Source organism: Trachemys scripta, chromosome 7 (genome assembly GCF_013100865.1).
Source record: "Trachemys scripta elegans isolate TJP31775 chromosome 7, CAS_Tse_1.0, whole genome shotgun sequence".
Lineage (NCBI taxonomy): Eukaryota > Metazoa > Chordata > Testudines > Emydidae > Trachemys > Trachemys scripta.
This window is the reverse complement of record NC_048304.1, coordinates 85,772,513-85,779,823: the sequence shown is the minus strand read 5'-3', so window position 1 is coordinate 85,779,823 and position 7,311 is coordinate 85,772,513.

Below are 7,311 nucleotides of genomic sequence, written 5' to 3'. Positions count from 1 at the left end.
TATCCCTAAGTGTACAGTGCAGCAAGAGCTTCCATTATGCAACAATCCTCTTAGCTGTCAGCTGGAGAAATCATTCTGACTTTTGTCAACTTGAGATGTATTTTTTTTTTTAAGTACCCAAGGTAAGAAACAAGCATCCAGAGAGGAAAGGATGGTCTGGTAGTTGAGGCATTGGAGTAGGATTAGGAAAATCTGGGGTTTGTTTCTGGCAATGCCACGGTATTCCTGTGTGACCTTGCGCAAATGACTTAGTCTCTCTGTGCTTTAGTTTCCCATCTGTAAAATAGGGATAACAGCATTTCCCCATGTCACAATGGTGTTGTGAGGATAAATTCATTAGTATTTGAGAGACTGTCAGATACAATGGAAATAGGGGTTATAGGAAAGCATAAAAATATATTGTTTTTAAAAAGCACAGGAGGATGTCATGAAAGTGGAGATTATGTTAAAAGCAACAGCATTTTGTGCAGTGATAGGTCCTCTACTGACTTGTGCTTTATCTCTTCCTCCCCCCCCCCCCACCCCCCACAACTTCCCTGGACATGCTGTGGTGACTGAATAAAAATAGTGCACTCAACAAACTCTCGCTTTGCTAGACAGTTGGATAAAGAGTTTTCACCTATTTTGGTCAGTGCAGTCCCGGTAACCTTAATGCCCTGTAAGAAGCGATTCCACACAGTCATACTCCCACACTCACGCTTTCAGTTTGAATTTAGATTTTGATTAAAATCTGCATTTCTGTGCCTCCTGCTGCTTATCGCTCTCTTAGGTGATCAGTTGCATCTGCAGTGTGGGGTGGAACCTAACGTACCTTCCACCTTGGTGTCATCCTAGTTGAACAATCAAAATCTGAATTCAATAGTTTGCCATTTAAAATTACACCATTAGGTTAAAAACAATTTATGTTAACATGTCATGTCCTGTTTGTCAGTAAAACTGATACAAAATATAATTAATTTATTTTTATCCATTAATTCGTGTTTACTATTTCCACTACACTTAGCTTTGGAACATAAGAATGGCCAGTCTGAGCCAGACCAAAGGTCCATCTAGCTCAATATCCTGTCGTCCAACAGTGGCCCATGCCAGGTGCCCCAGAGGGAATGAACAGAACAGGTAATCATCAAGTGATCCATTCCCTGTTGCCCATTCCCAGCTTCTGGCGAACAAAGGCTAGGGACGCCGTCGCTGCCCATCCTGGCTAATAGGTCTATAAATGGCTATCTTCCATGAACTTATCTAGTTCTTTTTTGAACCCCGTTATAGTCTTGGCCTTCACAATATCCTCTGGCAAGGAGTTCCACAGGTTGATTGTGCGTTGTATAAAGAAATACTTCCTTTTCTTTGTTTTAAATCTGCTGCCTATTAATTTCATTTGGTGACCCCTAGTTCTTATGTTATGAGAAGGATTAAATAATACTTCCTTATTTACTTTCTCCAGTGAAAGTGGACAATGAAAATATTCAGTTACTACTTAAGCACCACAACTGCAGGGTAACACTTAAATCCAATCTAAATGCTCTGTTTGTTAAAACTGAAGGGAAGGTAATAAAATGTTCAGTTTTGTAAATTCTTTATTTTATTAAACCTAAATTTTGCACTTAAATTTTTGTGTCCCAGACATTACAGGTCAGATCTTTCCCTGCATTAGGGCAGCTTTGTCTCACCCCATCAGTGCCCTTTTTAACCAGTTTTAGGCTGCTGCAGGATTCTCCGTGCATAGTGAGGTCCTTGGGTGGTGCAGAGCCATCATGGCAGTTCTTATACTCCCCCTGCTCCTTGCATTCAGCACAGGGGACGAGGTTAAGGCAACCCTTGGCTACTGTATTGGCCCCTTGACAGCTAAAACAAGTTAGAGTAGCCCTTAGACTGCTCTAATTTGTGCTTTGGGACTAGCTCGGAGATTGGGGAACAGCTTCCTCCTTATCTAATATGCTCAGCTTTAATCCTTATTTTTAACCATTAAAACATAGGGCTTGGATGATGCACTGGGTTAGTGCAGGAACCTATTCACCTTCAGGGACCCGGATTCAGATTCTATCTCTGACTATAAATAAAAATGAATCTAGCAGGTTCATACTAATTCCTACTACTCCACTTCATAAAACCGCAACCCAGTAGCTTGGTTTATGCTACGGGAATTCCAACCACTTGTCACTTTGGCTGGAGCTGTCCTGTAGAGCAGGCTCCAGGTGCCCTGAACCATTTTTACTAAATTAATTTCACAGCCTGCAGAATGTGCTTTTTTTAAATCAGTTCAGTGAACAGTTCAAACTGTCTGGGGCCTGGTCTACCCTATGGCTCCAAAATCGGTTAGCTGAACTAGTTTTTAAAACCAGTTAAGCTTTTTGGGAAAACTTGCCCAGCATAGACCAGACCAGTCTGGGATGATGGGTGGCTGCTGCTCAGGAGAGAGACAGGATGAAACTACTGAGTGGGGGATATCAGCAGAGCTGTCTCAAGGCGGCCCTATCTAGAGCTAGTCTCACTCTGTGCCTGGCTCTAGATAGGGCTCTTAGTCTCCCTTCCATGAGTATCAAATTCTGACATTATTAAAAAAACAAACAAGATGGATGTACTGTTACGGCATCCTTCCCTCCAGTACTGCTTTGGGCACACATGGTGGATGGTGATAGAAAATGCTATAAGATGATGTCTGCCTTCGTTTCATTAGCCTTTTCCATTGTGGCATTGTTCCGCAGCAGCACCGTGCCCAGAGCCAGTCCTGCCCCTAAACACTCCTTGCCTTGAGAGAAATCACACATTTCAAAACAAAACAAAAACAAAAAACCTTGCCTCTCAAATGACCCACTGTCCTAGCGGGCATGGCCAATTTTCCCATTGGCTTTGGTTTGGTCCTTCTCCATGCTGATTTTTGTCTTGAGGGGGCTTAAATACTGTGGTTTCTTTTTTAAATGAATTAAACTGAACAGTAACACAGGGAACTCAAAGATGCAGTGTTGGTTGTTTAGACTTAATTAGGTTTAAATTAATTTCTCCTCCCCTCCCCACCGCATCTTTGCTCTGAGGAAGGCATGCAGAGCTTTGAAAGAAGGATCACAGCTTATGTAAGAAGACATTGATTGATTGATGTAGAATAATAGTGACTTATACTATATAGAAGGAAACCTGCAATGAACCTACACATCTGAGAATGACCATCATCTCACCTTGATTTTCCATCTAACAATTGTCAGTTTTTCCTGATTTTGAGTTTTATGCTTTTAATGAAAGCCCAGGCTCCAATCCTGCACAGCACCGATCACTGTGCTGGTGTGAAACCTCACTGAAGGCAGTGGGGCTCTGCACAGGTGCTGGAGTCTGTGTTAACAGAACTGGTTGCAGAAGTGCGGCTATCTACAGCATGGGATGGGGAAGGGTTTCTCTATGGGGGTTTTGTTTCCTAGAGGTAGGTTAAGGAGTGACATAGTTTTGGATTTAATCTGTTAATCTTCTTGCATATAGTATCATGTCAGCTACTTTTGATGGTGGTTTGTGTGCTGAATTGACTACACTGAAAGCAGCATTCCTCTCTGTGCCTGAGTAAAGGTCCACTTCTGAAAATACTTGCCAGCTGCTTTACAGTGCCAAGAGCTATGAGACAATTACCAATAAGCCTTTGTCACAAGTGTCCAGGGTGTACAAAGCTTTAAAAAAGTGGTGGTTTCCTTTTTAAGCTTTGGTATCGGCAATTGAGCGCCTTTGTGACAGTCCTAATGCATGCTTCCATTTTGAACTAACTGCTTAATCATCTTATTGTTCAGCCTTTGTATACAGTAATTCTCCTCTGGACCTGTGTGCCAGTCCTCTGAAACTGACCTTGGGGAGAGGAGGGAAGGATAAAATAGCTTCCAGTTACACCCTGCCCAGTGGGTGTCTGTTTTGCAATGAGCATTCTCCTTTCATCTCTAGATATTAGGAGTCAAATGTGGTTTAGTTTTCAAATGAAATGAGTTGTTGGTATCAGTCCTAGGCCTGGTGGCTGTTTTGGGCGTCTGCACTATGTATGACTGGCAGTATGTGCTGGGAAGCAGCCAGAAGTGCTACTGGTCACACATTTATTCTTATTATAAATCAGGTGTATTAGCAGATGTGGGGGAAGCTTGAACAGCACTTCCCTGCATGCTGCCTTCTGTGCCTGTCATGTCTATTTGCTGTTAAACATATCATTTCCACCACGAACAGAAAACGTGCCAGGTGGCATGGAGCACAGCCCATCTTTCCCCTCCCCTCCCTAGCGGTCTGTGAACTGAAAAAATCCCAATTTTTTCATACATTGACTACTTGCATTCAGGTTCCATCATTTAGAGTCAGCAGCACTGGGCTTCTTTCCATGCTGTTCAAAAGACAAATGTAATTCTTGCATATGAGTTCCTTGTGGTATAATACTGTAAGTTCACCAGTTTTGCCATCAGAGGGCACTGTGATCCTCCCTAGCCAGCTATCATCTTGCACTTGGAATTGACTCTATCCTTAAGGAAAACACATTCCCCATAATTGTCTGTCTTGTTTAATTTTCCAGGTCTTTATATTCATATCTAAGAAACCTCTAAATGACCCCAGAACACATGGGCTTTTTGTTGACATCTAGAATCCAGTCACCGAGACACACAACAAAATTCAAACATCTGGTTGGGAAAGAGTTAACCACTGTTCTTAGCTAAAGAAAGGGGTACTGCATCTTTGCAGGGACGGTGTCATTCTGTGTGTTTTTAATTTCATTTTTTGCTTGTATTTCTGAACTATTTACCTTGTAAATTTTAACTGGTAACTTTCCCTCCCCTACCCCAAAAATTTGATGGTGGTCTTGTTGATGTAAATCAGCCCTGGGGGAGGAGAGGGGGGTCCTGTCTGGGGGTTGCTGTTCATCACCACTGTCCTCCCATTGCACCTTCCCTTTTAGAGCTAATATTTCTCTTCCACAACTCCTAGTGCCTGTTCTTTGTTAATAATACTGCCCCTGGCTACATTTGAAAAATGCTACTTTATGAAAAATCAGTATTTTCCCATGATCTAAACTCAAATTTAGTTTTGTAGTGGTACTCATTTTGCATCAAAGATGCAGGGCTTGCCTCTCTTTTTGATAACTGATTTCTATATGGATGTTTCCCTGAGATTGTTGCAGCATCTAGTTTTCAGTGACCATCTTCTATCTGTTCTTTCCCCAGTTGTCCATCTAGGGAAAACAGCCCCTTACTCTGAACTCATGCTGGAGGTTTTTGTAATGCCTTTTGGTGGGGAGGGAGTGATGTAGTATATGTGGGGACTCTTGTAAAGCTTGACAGCACACCTCTCAAATTGCCCCTTACTTCAGACTAAATTCACCCCTCATCCCACATGAGCATGGGGGTCTGTTTTTTCTTTTGTTCTTGTAAATTGATCTAAGAAATTCCGCATCATAAAACTGAGATTATAGAAAGAAATACTTATTTCACAACATTATTTTAAGATGCTTGTCCTTTGCCTCCGTCATTCTGACATAATCCCACATATGACGTTTGCAGGTTGAGAAGTACGCTTTGATAGTTATCTGTCAAAATTGGTTGGCTATTCATTAAGTGAGAAATCTCCACTGGGGGGCAGGAGCGAAGTATGCAAATATAAATGGGTGGGTGGGTGGATGTTCATAACACAAATATATAAAAATAAACATATTTTACTTAAAATCCCAGGAAGTTTTGTTAGATTCGTGGAGCAGCAGAGGGAAGACTAACTTTGCTAAGTATGAAGGGCAAACGCAAACAGTGGATGTGTGAAACCTCAGTTCTAGCAGAGTGGCTCTTCCCACAAAACTGCTCTAAAAATCAAAATCCAAGGATAATTAAACCCAAAACAGGAGCCAAGCGGAACATATAGCAGGAGTGAGCTTTAACCACTTTGTTAATCACACCAGGAGTGAAAAAAGGGCAGTGAGCACCCTGGTCCCTGTTGACACTGGGAATAAAACAGTGATTTCCCCATCCTGCTTCCAGTGTCCATATCTGCATCACTGCAAGATGGTGATCCCAGTGCCTTTCTTCACCTCAGATAGGAAAACTGTTTGCATCATTGTGAAACAGCTCTTAGCTGAGTTGTGAAGGTGTCTTTGGAGAGCATAGAGGACAGTACCAATCTTATGACAATTCATGGGTGTCTGTGACATGTCTATAAATTCACTGTTCTTAGAAAGCCTTTATACATTTTAAAAAGTCCCATTGCCAGTTTCTTCTTTTCTCCCTTTCCTACCCCATCCCCTTTCAATTTTAAATGTGATTTTGGCTGAAAAGCGGAGACTGCCTGAAAAGTTATTAGGCAACTTGTGTACAATTCAGTTTTTTACTGTCCTTGAAACAAACAGGTGTTTGGAAAAAAAGCTCTCACTAATGGTTGCTGTCACGAGATCAATAAAGATCTTGGTTATATTAAACTATGTTGTTGGGGTTTATTTTCTTTATGATGAGTTTCTGATCGGTGACAGGAAGTCAGTGTCTTTAAAAAATTGACCTCTTGCTTGCAGTTACATATGGTTCTCTTTAAAGATTCTTCCAGTATTTTGTGGTTAAAACTTTAAAAATCAAGGTGAAGGGCATTTTGGGGCCAGATTTTCCTGTCCATTTTTCCTCCCTTCCTCATGGATCTCGTGTTTCTAGCTGAGGATTATTGGATGGGACTCCCTAATCAGTGGGAGGAAGCTGCTGCTGTTGGGCGACATTTAACTTAGATGCTCACAACATAAGAAGCATTTTAGCTTTTCATCCCCTTGCTCACTGACTTCTCTTTGTGTACCACAAAAGCAGTTGATGATAAATCAATCATTCATGTCACTCACACCCCATAGCAAATAGTGCAGAGCCAAGTGCTCAAAATAATTCTGCGCTTTAGCCTGCAGAAGGTTAGAATTATAGCAAGGGATGGAGCTTATTTCCTGACTTGCAGCACTAATCCTAAAAAGCACACTTGTATAGGTATGTTGCAGTTTAGTGAGGCTTTCCTTGTATTCATAAAAGATGATCCTTTACTCTCTCAGATCTTGGGAGACAGACCTGTCCTCGCTTACAGACAACCCCCCAACCTAAAGCAAATACTCACCAGTAACCACACATCACTGAACAAAAACACTGACCCAGGAACCTATCCTTGTAACAAAGCCCGATGTTAACTCTGTCCACATATCTATTCAAGTGACATCATCATAGGGCCTAATCACATCAGCCATACCATCAGGGGCTCGTTCACCTGCACATCTACTAATGTGATATATGCCATCATGTGCCAGCAATGCCCCTCTGCCATGTACATTGGCCAAACCGGACAATCTCTACGCCAAAGAAT